This window comes from Pan paniscus, chromosome 1, assembly GCF_029289425.2.
Source record: "Pan paniscus chromosome 1, NHGRI_mPanPan1-v2.0_pri, whole genome shotgun sequence".
NCBI lineage: Eukaryota > Metazoa > Chordata > Mammalia > Primates > Hominidae > Pan > Pan paniscus.
Window position 1 is genome coordinate 3,636,652 of NC_073249.2, and position 14,474 is coordinate 3,651,125.

At 42.8% G+C, this 14,474-nt stretch overlaps 1 protein-coding gene across 1 annotated transcript in view; it reads right to left on the reverse strand.

Moving 5' to 3' along the window:
• KIF26B (kinesin family member 26B) overlaps window positions 1–14,474 on the reverse strand; it is a 560,184-nt gene that overhangs the window by 203,560 nt on the left and 342,150 nt on the right. The gene's annotated exons all lie outside the window — the stretch shown is intronic.

Genomic DNA, 14,474 nt, shown 5'->3' on the forward strand with positions numbered 1-14,474 from the left:
CACCTTAAAACTATTCCAATGCTCTCAGTAATGAAAGTGCAAACCCGACAAACAGCCCTTTGCCTCTGACCCCATCTCATCTCTGATCGTGTTTTCCTCAGTTTGGTCTGGGTTCCTGTTTCTTTTTCCCTGCCTCAGGAAAGAAACCCCCAAAAGAGAAGAAGGTAGAGAGGCGAGGCAGGAGCTTTCAGTGTGATTGTCAACTTCACATGCCCCACTCCACTGTTCATGGCACTGCAGCCCAGGACCCTCCACAGACCCAGCCAAAGCCCAGATGATGCCCAAGGGAGGGCGTGGCATGGAGCAGAGACATGAGACCCACAGACGGGGCTCTGTAATAGCACAGGAACCGGTGAAGATGTTTAAGGAAGAAGAAGCAACAGAGGAGCTGAAGGCAGGAAGGGAGAAGGGAGAAAGGCACAGGTGAGGCAGGCTGGGAGGGGCAGCCATGGTAGCAGGAAGCACAAGGTCACCTGTGACTGATTCCTGAGTGGTCTCTCCAACCCTCCCTCTCTTTATGAGGGCTCTGTTCACCTGTATTTCTCCATGTGGAGTCCCAGTCATCTGCACTAAAGATACCTGGACCCTACCCCAAAGATTCTGATTGAGCTTGTGGGACCATCTGCATTTTACCAAGCTGCACAGATAGTTCTGCAGGCAGGAGTTTCTGGAGACCCATTGCTTCATTGACATTGAGCAAGTGAATGGATGAAAATTGAATGACGTGAGAAGAGATCCTAATGCAACACCTATGGGAACACCAACATTTATGGAGGGTAGGAGAGTGGAAACGAAACTGAAGGTGAATGGTCAGAATGGTGAGAGGGGAATGAGGAGGGAGAAGAATCACCACACGTGCTATGCTGTTCCCTTTACCTGGAACGCTCATCTTCCTCAGGCAAACCATCCCTTCAAAAGTCTCATCCTCTTGGAAACTTTTCTAACTCTCCCAGGCATAGAGAACGGCTCCAATCCCATCTTGTTTGTATTTCTCATTGTAAGTACCTCTACACACTGCCCTTCCTTATTGGCTGGTTTCTCTCTTTCTCATTCTAGGATGATGAGCTGTTTTATGTAGACTATACGATCTCTCAGTCATCATTACATGTCCCCAAATTCTGGAAAAAGTAGCTACTCCACGTGTATAAATATATCACAAGAGGATTTCTTAACCTGAGGAGTTGGTATATAGACGTTTGCTCTACTATTGGTCTTTAAACTGAACATCTACCTCCATTTCACACACTATTTTCATGCATGATACACTTCACAGTAAAGAAACACTTTAAATGTTTCTTTAATAGGATTTAGTCTAGAGAGTTATGACTTAGTGGAAAATGAAAAGAAAAAGTTTTAAGGAGCTAATCTAACAAGGAGGCGAACAAGACAAAAGGCAAAGAAAGTACCAGACTGAGGCGAACTCAGTACAAGGTGCAGCATTGCAGAGGTGGTTTTTGATAAACCGATACATTTGGGACTCAGAAAGGTGTCACACTTCCATTAATGGTGACAAAGAAATCGCCTAAACAGAGATAAGCTGCTCAAAGTAAGAGCGAACTTACACTCACTCTTCTGGAGAACGACCACCACATTTAGCCCCAATGTATGAAAACGGTCACTAAATTTGGTGAAACAGAGGTGGAATGAAAGATACCAAAATAATTAGCAGAAAACAAAATCACCCATCTACTTGGCTTAAAAAAAAAGAGGAACTGTAGATTAAAAGTTAGGGATCACACAGCACTTGGGGAGGTTGAGGCGGGAGGATCACGAGGTAAGGAGATCGAGACCATCCTGGCTAACACGGTGAAACCCCATCTCTACTAGAAATACAAAAAATTAGCCGGGCGTGGTGGCAGGCGCCAGTAGTCACAGCTACTTGGGAGGCTGAGGCAGGAGAATGGTGTGAACCCAGGAGGCGGAGCTTGCAGTGAGCCGAGATCGCGCCACTGCACTCCAGCCTGGGCGACAGAGCGAGACTCCGTCTCAACAACAACAATAAAAAAGTTAGGGATCACACTAATCATCGAACAGATGAATGAATGAATGAATGAATGGATGGAATGGTGAAGGCTCTAGAACATCTTTGGGGAAACACCAGCACTTGAGGGGCATTTCAAATACTGTTTTCTTAGTTTTTAAAGTGTTTCATCACTTGGTGTGTACACCTGAGGAATCATGGCTCAGAAAAGCTGAACGACTTGCTCTTGGTCACACAGCTACTAACTTCCTGAACGAGATCTGGAACCCGATCTTCCACATTCAATCTGCTACACTTTCCACTGCACCACATTAAGCCCCAATGTATGAAAATGGTCACTAAACTTGGTGAAACAGAGGTGGAAATGAAAGATGCCAACAGGAATCCATCTTGAAACACAGGAGAAAGCCATCGCAAGGACCAAAGGTTGTTGTCAACCTTTGACAACAGATGTTGTCAAAACATCTGTTGGCAAGCAGCTTACGTAGTGCTGTGAAGCTGGGAATCCCTAACCAGAAGTTTGGGGTGGCCTGGCTGGGAAGGCTGCCTCCCGGGACTCTCCTCTCCACTGTCTCTCATGTTCACCAGCAATCCTGGGGCCATGTGGAGGGGACATGGAGATGTGCCTTCTAGATCTTGCTTCAAGGGAGGACTTGTTGCCCCAGCTGTGGGCAATTGGCTTCCAGCTGACAGCTTCTTCAGGATTTGCTTCCACTGAAGAAAGCCACAGAATGCTGCAGAAGGCCAAGGGCCTGCCCTTCCCAGGGTGGTTCACATCCAAAGACTGATAGCAGTGAGGGTATAAAGGCCCAGCCATCAAGTCCAACGCAGGACACAAGGATGGGCCATTTATGCTCCAGCGCTTCCCTGTGGGGCTGGCCAAGGCTTTGTTAGCCTGTGTGGCAGTTTGACTTTTTCTTCGGTACAATCCTGCATCCTCCTGGTTTCTACGGGTGTGGATTTCCAGTAAACATCCTGCATGCCCAGCTCCACCTGAGTGTTGGCTTCCAGGGAAGCCAGGTTCCAACCTGCAATCTTCTGCTCTGTTTCCAGACTTATTACCAGCAATCTCCACGTACACTGATCTCTGCTAATTTCGAAGCTTCTAAGCAACAAAAATGGACTCTTCCTCCCTCACCAAAATGTTGGGCAGCTAATTTTATCTCTAGAGGTGTCAGTTCTCTCATCTAGAGGAAATGAGAGGCAATGGAGCCCTTGGGCCTCCTGGGAGGTATGAGGAAGTCTACCCTCCCTGGACCAATACTGAGGGTCTTAGAAGATTTCACTTCAGGCTGGGCACCGTGGCTCATGCCTGTAATCCCAGCACCTTGGGAGGCCGACGTGTGTGGATCACCTGAGGTCAGGAGTTCAAGACCAGCCTGGTCAACATGGTGAAAGCCAATCTCTACTAAATACAAAAAAAATTAGCCGAGTGTAATTACATGGCTGTAATCCCAGCTACTTGGGAGGCTGAGGCAGGAGAATTGCTTGAACCCAGGAGGTGGAGGTTGCAGTGGGCTGAGATTGTGCCACTGCACTCCAGCCTGGGCAACAAGAGTGAAACTTCGTCACAAAACAAACAAACAAACAAAAATTCACTTCAAATGGGGAGTTTGCAGTTAAAATTTCTTTGAAAAGCACTGGTTCTGATGATCCCATAGACCCCTCCCATCTGTAGTATTCTATGATGCTGTGACTGTCTTCAGAAGACACAAACAAGCAGAATAACAAAATGGTACCTAAGGCCATCCACTCATTTGAAAAACAAATCAACTCATATATAAAGACAAGATCGTAACATAGATTAAGAGAGCGATGGCTTTAAGGCTAAATTCTGGTTTATTGGACAGATAGGCAACTATAAATGATGATGGAATTAAGAATAGTTTCCTGAAGGGGTTTGGACAATTTATTACTTTATAGGGCTATCAGGAGGACTTAAGATGGGTAAAGTAAAATAAAAAGTTTTCAGTTAAATGAATCAAATTCCATGACTGTAGTTTGCAATGATCTCTTCCCTCCTGGCCCCAAAACACAGGAGTGTCTGTGACAAAGGCTAACTGAGGGGACATAAGAAATTAGGCCCCACTGTCTCTGTTAATATACCCAAGAGACAGAAGTAGTTTCTTTATTCCCCACTTATAGGAAAATACCATTCCAAGTAATGGTTAAAAAGAAAATATAAGCAGCTAAAATTCGATGGAAATACTTGATGTAAAAATATATGTATGTATTCACATGCGAGGAAGAATCTCTAATGGTTACTAAATTGTTGTAAATAATGAAAAACTCTAAATGAATCATACCCAAATTACCTTAGAATTTCCCTGTGGGAAATACCTCATGTATGAAAATCCTTAATCATTTAAAGACACCAGGATTAAAATGAATCATCCGTATTCTGAAAATACAACGCAGAGATGGTTAAAAAGAAATTTGTAAAATTTGTGCTCCTTGATGTGCTGCACCACCAAATCTACACATTTTAGTAGTGTTTATATTTGGTAATTATTTCTAAAATCCACATTGTTCAGACAGAAGGAATGAAGGTACATTACAGTATATAATGACAATTGTATATAATGCTTTATGTATGAGCCGCAGTGGCTCATACCTATAATCCCAGAACTTTGGGAGGCTGAGGTGGCTGGATCACCTGAGGTCAGGAGTTCAAGACCAGCCTGGCCAACACGGTGAAACCCCGTCTCTACTACAAATACAAAAATCAGCAGGGCGTGATTGCAGGCACCTGTAAACCCAGCTACTTAGGAGGCTGAGGCAGGAGAATCACTGAACCTGGGAGGTAGAGGTTGCAATGAGCCAAGATTGTGCCACAGCACTCCAGCCTGGGCGACAGAGCAAGACTCCCTCTCAAAAGAATAAATGAATGAATAAATAAATTATTTACATCTTTAAAACTTCAATTGTCTATAAATATAGTTCCCAAGTCTGCTAATAAGAAAACTACACAGCTGACACTATCTGGAATAGTCAGGCCTTGTGTATACCTATTATAGACTTATTAAAAAAAAAAATAGGCCAGGCGCAGTGGCTCATGTCTGTAATCCCAGCACTTTTGGAGGCCAAGGCAGGCGGATCACTTGAGGTCATGAGTTCGAGAACAGCCTGGCCAACATGGAGAAACCCCGTCTCTACTAAAATACAAAAATTAGCCAGGCATGGTGGCACGTGCCTGTAATCCCAACTACTTGGGAGGCTGAGCCAGGAGAATCGCTTGAACCCGGGAGGCAGAGGTTGCAGTGAGCCGAGAGTGTGCCACTGTACTCCAGCCTGGGTGACAGAGCGAGACTCTCTCTCAAAAAATAAAAAAGTACTTTATTGCTTAATTTTCCAACTACAAACCATCATTTAGTTTGTCTTTCCTAGGAAATTACGGATTTATTCATTTAAAATTCATTAAAATGTTACCATTTCTTTTGTAGCCTTGCTCCCTGCTTTCTACGAGGAGATGGAGCCACCTCTGACCACAGCTACAATTTTAACTAAGAGGAGAAGGAAGGGAAAGAGCAGAGAGGCCGGGCGCAGTGGCTCACACCTGTAACCCCAGCACTTCAGGAGGCCAAGATGGGAGGACGCTTGAGGCAAGGAGTTCGAGACCAGCCTGGGCCACATAGTGAGACACTATCCGCACAAAAAAATTAAAAAACTAGCTGGGAGTGGTGGTGTGCACCTGCAGTCCCAGCTACTGAAGCAGGAAGATTGCTTGAGCCCAGGAGGTCGAGACTGCAGTGAGTAGTGTTTGTACCACTAGGCATCACAGGGGTGGCACTTCAGCCTGGGTAACAGAGCAAGACCCTGTATCAAAAAAAAAAAAGAAAGAAAGAAAAGAAAAAGAAAGAAGGAAGAAAGGAAAACATGAAGGGAGGGAGGGAAGGAGGGAAGGAGGGAGGGAGAAAGAGAGGAAGGGAGGGAGGGAGGGAAGGAGGGAAGGAGGGAGGGAGAAAGAGAGGAAGGGAGGGAGGGAAGGAAGGAAGGGCAGAGAAAGAGAGAGAGAGAGAGAGAGACCAAGAAGGAGAGAGGAAAGTGTTTGGGATGGAAGGTGGGAAGGGGTTGGAGGAGAAGCTCTAGAATGGAGCCATCTGGGCCCTGGGGAGATGGAGAGAGCAATGGGTGATGTAAAGCTCCCCAGAGAGAATAGGGCCCAGGGCCTCCTCTCTTCCCACACTGTGGCACTGACCTCCTGGCCTTGCCCTCACCCACTCTACTCCAGAAGTGTGCAGAGAAGATATGACAGAAAGCTTGGGAACTAGTACTTTATTCAGCAGCCCCTAGGGGATACGAAAACGAATGAAGCAGGACCAGGTTCCTTTCCTTAGGAAACCCTTGTGCTGGCTGCATCAGAACACTCAGGAGAGAACAATCTTCTACAGAGAGCCTTTGGATCATATCTCTGACCAACACCTGGGAAAGGCCTACCAGGGTAGCTGGAGTCATGTGGCGTCAAATCCCATAGCACAGATGGGGAATAGCTACCAGATCGTTACAGAAGAGACTCAAAACCTGCATAAGGCAAGACAGCCACCCTGCGGCAACGCCGAGAGCAAAACCAAGTTCTAGCTCCAAGTCCATTGGTCCAGCCGGTGCTTCCAACACACCCATCACCGCCCAGCTCTCCGATACCGACAGTCATTATCCCTCAGATACATGGTGCTGGGATGCCCTTTATCTTTAGTCTCACAGACTTAAGAGAGGGTTTTTATCTCTCTCAAAAGAACCGAGAAATTCTCTCCATACAGGGCATTTGAGAACAGAGGTCTTTTGTTGCAAATAGTCAGAACATCAAACATTTTTTCAAAAAATAAAAGGTCAGATACCTCTAATATTTAGTTAGATCTGTATGGAACAAAGGAAGTACTTTCAAGAATGTAAATGGTGAATTTGGGACATGCCAATATCTTAAAAACTCATTTGGCATGAGGTATATACAGGGTGGTAGGTACTACCCAAAAGGAGCTTGGCACTTCATACAAATAACAGTTTAATTCATGTTATATACATGAAATATGAAAATCCATACATAAAATCTATATATTAATTAGCTATCCTTATGAGAAAGATGATACATGAAAATCTAGATGTAACTTTTAAAAGACAAATCAGGAAATTTTATGTGTCATTTAAAAAGAGTTCACCATGGCCGGGTGCAGTGGCTCACGCTGTAATCCCAGCACTTTGGGAGGCCGAGGCGGGCAGATCACCTGAGGTTGGGAGTTCAAGACCAGCCTGACCAACATGGAGAAACCCCGTCTCTACTAAAAATACAAAATTAGCCGGGGTGGTGGCGCATGTCTGTAATCCCAGCTACTCAGGAGGCTGAGGAAGGAGAATCACTTGAACCCGGGAGGCAGAGATTGCGATGAGCTGAGATCGCGCCATTGCACGCCAGCCTGGGCAACAAGAGCGAAACTCCATCTCGAAAAAAAAAAAAAGTTCACCATAAGCTTCTTTTCCAATTAATACAGAAATTTTTCAGAGCTATCCCCCTGTCATGACAAAACAGTTGGTACCCACTGATCCCACTGATGTTCTTTAACCCTCCTACCATTTTATGTGTCTTTACTTATCCAGAGGCATGTTCTTCATACTTAGATAATGTCTATAATCATAACTATTATTTTCATTCATTCATTCAACAAATACATACAGAGAGTGCCTGAAACAAAACAAGACCAACCTAGTTTTGATCTTCATTGAGCTTGCAGTCTAAACTAGTCATGGTTTGCCAAGACAAGTGTTGCCTCTTCTTCTTCTTCTTTTTTTTTTTTTTTTTTTTTTGGAGACAGAATCTTGCTCGCTCTGTTGCCAGGCTGAAGTGCAGTGGCAGGATCTCGGCTCACTGCAACCTCCCCCTCCTGGGTTCAAGCAATTCTCCTGCCTCAGCCTCCCGAGTAGCTGGGATTACAGGCGTGCGCCAATACACCCAGCTAATTTTTGTATTTTTAGTAGAGACAGGGTTTCACCATGTTGGTTAGGCTGGTCTCGAACTCTTGACCTCATGATCCGCCCACCTCGACCTCCCAAAGTGCTGGGATTACAGGTGTGAGCCACCCTTCCCAGCCAGCCTCTTCTTTTTAAATATAACATCCCCTCACTCCAACTCATTCTCAAAAAGATGTAACAAAGTATGTAATGTTTGATCCAGGCCTCCATTAAATCTCCAGTTGGAAGAACTCATGCTGCACTCACTGTCCATATAAAGTAGTTCTAAAACAACAGACAAGATTCCTTTTTTATCAGAAAAGCAAAATCTAGTTATCTGTCCACCTATACTACGGGTCTGGTGTTTGCTCATCTGAAGTGCACGCCGCCTTCATTGGTTTGTATGAAAACTTTGGATGGTGAATGGCCAAGTTCTCAGATTATTATATAGATGGTACAGCTGGCGTCCCATGAATGTGCGGCAGCGCAGTAGGTACCAAAATATCAGGGTAGCACAATGTGGGCATGATGAAGCAATTGCCTAGTTCTAAAGACGGAAGTGCAGCAGAGCCAAATTTAGCAAAAGGCTCCACAGTCCTCCGTCTGTGTGTTGACAAAGGAATAGAATTATTTCAGACTGCTATATGCCTCTAAATATGTGGCTAGTCTTAGCAAAAATGCATTTGTTTATACTTTCGGTCACAAAGTCTAATTTTGATATGAATTCCTACTACCACACTAGTCCAGTGTAGCAATTATCCTCCAATTAAAAAGTGCTCTGCGGATAAAAACTAATCTCTATGATACCTCTGCAGGCATGATAACTCTTCTAAAGCAGGATTATCATCTCTTTGTAAATGTAGGAGAAAGAAGATATTTATTCCACTGGCTTCTTAAGGACAGATGACAAAGAACTCTGACCCTAGCATCAAACTAAACTGGGTTCAGATCTCTCACAGAGTAAAAACAAATCACCACCACAAATAAGTAGCTAGTCCTTACCATATGCCAGGCCGGGTTCTCAGAGCTGTCTATATATCAACTTACTTAACCCTCATTACGACTCTGTGACATCCGCCACACTATTATCCTTATTCTACAGATAAGGACATTGAAACACAAAGAAGTTAAGACCTTTGCTCAAGGCCACATAGCTCGTGAGTGGCAAGGCCAAGATCTGGACCCAGGTGGCCTGGCTGCAGTGTCCTCTCTCAAACTTTTCACACCAGATCGCCTTGAGTAAATTACTGAAGTTCTCTAAACAACTGTTCTGTCCACGAAATGGGGATAATAATGGTACTGACCTCACAGGATGGCCAGAATGTTTAAAATCATGCATCTGAAAGTGCTTATAACACATCACATACGCATAGTAAGTGGTCTTGATTTTAACGAAGGCTGAGTTCGTCATTAGAACTCAGCCTGCATAGAAAGATTCCTCTTTGATTGTCAGGGGATGGAGGTGGCATTTTAGGCAGCTCTGGCAACGCTGCTGACTGACTTACAAAGAAAGGGGCAGGACCTATGGAAGGAAATGAATTTCACCATCCTCACTGCAGCTCTTGCGTAAGATACAAATCAATTAATTCATCACATTCTTATCCCATTCGGCATCTCGCCATCAGGAGGCCCCTGCCCAGCTCTTCGGAATTCCTCCTCTGATTCAGCTGTGGCTTCTCTAGTTGGCCGGGGCCCAGCCCTCGCCCTGGTGAAGTTCAAGAGCTACATAAGCTGCCTTGCCTTGGATGTTCTTCTGAGAGTTTGGAAGGAACCCTCAGTCAGTTTCTGACAAGTTATTGGCAAAAGGAGATGAAGCGCTTGCCAATTTGCTTCAGGCACCGAGCATGTTAACAGGCATTACACCAGGTGTTATTAATACGTTACTTACAACAAACCCAGTTTTCAACCTATTGTTTGGGTTATATAGAGTTATGGATTTTATACTTTACAAAGTACTGTATTTTTTCTAACTGACAAAACTTGGAATGTGTGTTGAAGAATTCAGTCCTCAAATGTGAGATGTATTTATTACAAATGAGTCTTATTTCAGAATCAGTTTGTGGGTCAAATGACCAATACCATTTCTTCAAATCAATCACTTGCTAAAGCCAAAGACTGGGACAGGTGTCACTCCCAGGGCTCAGCCAGTCAAGCTTACAGGAATGAGGTCAGTGCCCTGATGAAATGGCTTTCTTTTTCCTCTAAGGAAAGTCGACAGCTTTCACCCAAAGAAATTTCAGAGCTGGAAGGAATAGCTTTGAATGCTGTACACTTGGGGGCTTAGACAATGAATATGTAAGACACAGTAGTCCTAAAACCTTCCACTGTTCTTAGCAAGCACAGGGACTGTCTGCAATCTCATTGATGATGTGTAGCTATCCAGCCTAAAACAAAGTGCGCATTGGAAGTCAGAGAACAGGCAGGAAGGAAACGCTTCCACTCAGCCCAACCCTCAGCAAATTCCTGGAAGGGGGAGAATGTCTCCCTTAGAAAAGTGACCGTGTGATACATTCCACACTGTGTACCTCGCACCCATGATTGCTTCAGCACTTTACCAGGCATCAGACCTACCAGCCTGAATACCACAAGCACAAACCGAACCAAACAAAACAAGGCCTCTGTCCGGCTCTATGGCCCTCCAGGCCCAGGACAGCAATTGGCTAACGGAGAGCCATGTGCACTACTGAGCTATTTCCAGACAACGTGATTTCTGAAGAAATGCTGCTCACTTTGCCTCTCTGTCCCCCTCAAATTACTTTAAAGTGGAGGTCTAGAATATATGTAAGTGGAAACTTTTTGGCTTACTCAAATAATACTCTATAAAGTTGTCTATTTATCTATGGGCTAGGGTTCCGAGCTGTGTGTCCTCAGCCAAGTTTACGTGTCCCGGAATAATAAAATCAGATAATAATCTCTTCCTCAATTCCGATAGACTATGGCAGTGCAGGTTAGCTATGAATTAGGGACTCCACCCTGATTCGGCTGTGCCCCTAGACTCACCAGGTAGCCTTGGCTAAATCACCTGCATATCTGGGCTGATTTATTCAACCTCTTCAGACTATCATTATGTTGGATTAATCTAGGTTATATTTGTAAAGGATGACCCTCTCCAGGAAAGGAAACCACACACACACACACACACACACACACACACACACATCACTATTATTCTAGTGTTCTCTTACATTTTTAATATGAGTCAATGCTAAGGACATCGAGAATTGTCCTGAGTTTGAAGCTCCCATACATCTTTCTCTTTGGACGAAGGTAACATGAGCTGCTTGACATCACTGAAATAAAAGAGATTTGGTCTAGATAAAAACTGATTTAAAAAAAAAGGCAATCCAAGTTGTTCCTTCAGGAGTCATACTAGTCTGGCAACCGGCTGCCTCATGAATGTAACTGTGTCTGCTTTTCTTAAAGAACACTTGCTAATTTTCCTCTTCCCATCTAACACACGCACAAAAAAACTTCCCATTTTCCTCACCAGTTCCTTGACTGCATTTACTATCTGATGCAAGAAGAATGTGAACCCGTCAAAGAAACACAGGTAGGGAAGAGAGAGGAGTGAGAGACTAGCCTCGTTACCTCCTCTTTTCCCCAGTACCTCTCAGATTCTGTACCTGGAAGGACAAACCCAGGAGGCAGTGGGTGGAAACTGGCCTTTCTTGCAGGCAGCCTGGAAGAGCAGATGTTGAATTATTGAAAGTTCCTGGCTAAAAGAAAGTGAAATATTAATGACCATATTATGGAGAGGAAGAAAACTTGACAATCCACACAGATTTAAACTATCTTTTCAGGAAGAAAGCTCAGTATACATGATTGCGTGCCCTCAGACACAGCTTGGAAGAAATGATCCCTTTGCTTGTATGCACGCTCTGATTGCCAACTGCTGTGCTCTCTCCCGCCCCTCACTTCTGCTGGTTGCTGTGGATAAACGGTTTTCAGCTATGTTCATAAGCTCTATTTTCAGCATGTTCTTCCTTAACCCAGCTGCCTCTCCAGTGAAGATGTTTGCTGGCGGAGTCAATGATAACATTCCACTAGCTTCTAATCAAACACACGGAGCCAAGACTGATAACCTTCACATCCAGGCTGACTCATCATCTGAGTTGCCCCTGAGGTCTCCGATTCAATTTCCAGCTTCTCTGACCACACTAAAGCAAATTGGGTTAAAAATATTAGGATATAAAGTGTGGCAGTCCAGGCTCTCATCTCACTTACCTCGTCCTGCTCCCAGAAGGAAGACTTCTACACAGAAAGGAGATATGCAGGGAAATGGAACAAGATGGCAATTTGATGGATAATAATAAATGATGTTTGAATGTTGAAAAATCAACTGCAAGTTACTTATGCAGTTTGAGATGAATGATAATACGATAGAATAAATCTCAGCACTTTGGGAGGCCAAGGCAGGCAGATCACGAGGTCAGGAGTTTGAGACTAGCCTGGCCAACAAGGTGAAACCCTGTCTCTACTAAAGATATAAAAATTAGCTGGGTGTGGTGGCACATGCCTGTAATCCCAGCTACTCAGGAGGCTGAGGCAGGAGAATCACTTGAACCCGGGAGGCGGAGGTTGCAGTGAGCTGAGATCACGCCATTGCACTCCAGCCTGGGCAACAGGGCGAGATTCTGTCTTAAAATAAATAAATAAATAACAGTCCTTCAGTATACATAGTATAATAATGTGTGGGTTAGTTATTAATTTACATTATAGGAGTAGTTATTTAATATTTGAAGTACCTTAGGAATAGACACTTCAGAGGTGAATGGTTAGTTAGCACTTGACGTGTAAAATTTTCATCATTTCATTTCAAACTATTGTGTGAAATCCACTGAAATTTATTCTTTAACCTGTTGGTTATTTACAAGTAGAATGCTTAATTTCTAAACATTTGGTGATTTTCTGATTTTCTATTTTTATGGTCATTGATTTACAGCTTAATTTCTCTCTGGTCCAAAAAAAAATACTCTGAATGAATTTAGTCCTTTGAAATTTGTCAAGAATTGCTTTATGAGCCAACATATGGTCAATTTTGGTTAATGTCCCAGTTGTACTTGGAAATGAATTGTGTCATTGTTGAGAGATTCAGATCTTCTCTCCTTACTGATTTTTTGTCTGCCTGTTCTATCAGTTTTTGAGAGAGACATGTTGTTTCTATGATTACAGACTGGTTTCTTCTTTTAATTCTGTATATTTTTGGCTATTTAACATTAATGATAAATTAAAGATACTTATCTTTTTTTTTTTTTGAGATGGAGTTTCACCCTTGTTGCCCAGGCTGGAGTGTAATGGTGCAATCTCAGCTCTCAGCAACCTCCGCCCCCAGGGTTCAAGCAATTCTCCTGCCTCAACCTCCCAAGTAGTTGCGATTACAGACATGCGCCACCACACCCAGCTAATTTTGTATTTTTAGTAGAGATGGGGTTTCTCCATGTTGGTCAGGCTGGTCTTGAACTCCTGACTTCATGATGATTCTTGAAAAGTCTATTTTCTCTGATATTAGAACTATGCCAGCTTATATTGGTTGGCATTTACAAGGTATATCTTTTTTTTCATTCTTTTATCTTCAACTTCTTTTTGTCCTTACATTTATGAAGCGTCTCTTATAAGCAGTATTTAATTAGATTTTGTTGTCTTTAAAATACAGTCTAACAATAATTATCTTTTAATTAGAGTATTTAGTCAATTTTCATGTAACTCAATTACGGATATACTTGAGTTGATAGCTACCATCTTACAGTTGTTTTCTATTAGTTCACCTAGTTTATGTTCTCTTTCCTCTTCTTTCTTGAATTATTTTAGATTAATCAAGTGTTTTTCATTCTATTTTCCCTTTTATGCATTATTTTACTAGTTGCTCTACAGATTACATTATGTGTCCTTGACCTATTGTAGTCTGGTAAAATTCTGAGTTTTAATACTTCCAGATGTTATGATTTTATTACACTTTAACTCCCTTTACCCCCTTTCACTTTTTGTATTGTTTTTGTCATGCATTTAATGCTACATATATTTTAGTGCCCACAAAACCCCATTTTTGTTCTTTCATATGGTCAATGTTCATTTATATTTGCCCTATATTTATTTTCTGAACATTTTACAAAAATAGAATGGTATGGTGAATGCCCATATGCCCCTCATCCAGATTCTTTAATTTTTCCACATTTCTGCATGTGAAAATTTTTTCTACATTTACTTTATCACATATTTATCCATCCCTCTATCCAGCCATCAATACATCTCATATTCTTAATACATTTGAACTTAACCACATGTTGACCCTTTCTGTCAGCTTTCATTCCTTCCTGCATTTCTGGGATCATTTTCTTTCTATCCGTATACTTCCTTTTAGTATTTCTTTTAGTGTTGGTCTACTGGTGATGGATTCTTTCAATTTTTGTCCTGAAATGTCTTTATTTCACTTCTATGTTTGACGAATATCTTTATTAAGTTTGTAAACTTTTAGGTTGACGGTTACATTCTTTCAACCCATGAATATGACGTTCCATTGTCTCTTGGCATCCATTGTTTCTGTTGAGCAATGAGT